Source organism: Saprolegnia diclina (genome assembly GCF_000281045.1).
Source record: "Saprolegnia diclina VS20 unplaced genomic scaffold supercont1.13, whole genome shotgun sequence".
Classification (NCBI taxonomy): domain Eukaryota; phylum Oomycota; class Saprolegniomycetes; order Saprolegniales; family Saprolegniaceae; genus Saprolegnia; species Saprolegnia diclina.
This window is the reverse complement of record NW_008246080.1, coordinates 830,783-831,786: the sequence shown is the minus strand read 5'-3', so window position 1 is coordinate 831,786 and position 1,004 is coordinate 830,783.

Sequence of the window (1,004 nt, the reverse complement as noted above, 5' to 3'; positions counted from 1 at the left end):
CGCGAGTAGGCCGTAACGACCCAGCCGTCGCCGCCGTGCAACCGAGACCGCGCCGTGCGTGCTGAGTCAGCGTCGGCCATTGCCGAGTCAAAGCCTTCGAGGTCGATTGGTGTTGACGGACCGTCACCTAGTTGCTGGTGCTCTTGAACGACTCAAACCATCTGCAAGGTCCTGCCCGCGCGGCACCGTATGAGCCGACGTCGCAATTTCGAGCCGACGTTCTTCTAGCGCTGGATGCCGCTAGCAGTGTGGTATTGTGGTGTGCCGTCGGCGTTGCATTCATCGCGACAGAGCAGTCGTAGTCCAAGCCACGGTCGCGAGTAACTGGTATCATTCTTGATGTTGCTGAATCGTCGCCGAGCTGTTGCGTCGAAGCTCTGAACGCGCTATCGTATCGAACCGACCATAGACCTGCCCCCCCCCGCCGAGATGAGGTAGCGTTGATCTGGCCGTCGTCGTAATCGTTGTCAAGTCGCTTCGCGTTGTGTTGGACGGCGCCACCGTTGCAGTAGTGAAGCAACCGTGAGCCGAGCCGCCGCCATAATAAGCGGTGTCGGGCCGACTGCCACCAGAATCGTCGCTGTGAGGTGCTGTGCCGCGTCGGTGTCATCTTCGTTGTAGCTTGACGAGCCGCAGCGACCGCGCCGTGGTTGGCAGAGACGTTGCCGATGTTGCGGATGTCATGCCACCCGTCGTCTTGACTGCCCCCGGGCGATATCAAGTCGTGTCGCGCCGCTGCCGCAGCTATAGCATCCGCTTGCCGGCAATCGGGAAGACGCGCGTAGGCGGCGTGGACCGAGTCGCCGTCATAGTCTTCACCGTACAGCGCCGTGTCGGATCTTCGCCGCAGGCGTCATCAGCCGGAACTTGCATAACGTCAAGCAGTGTCTCGCTGGGTCGTTGCGGACGACGCCGGCGGCGCTTCCACTAATGGACCTTGCCTGAGCTGCCACCGAGACTAGGCGGTGTCGTCGCTTGCGCCTTCGTCGTGACCGTGACCGGCA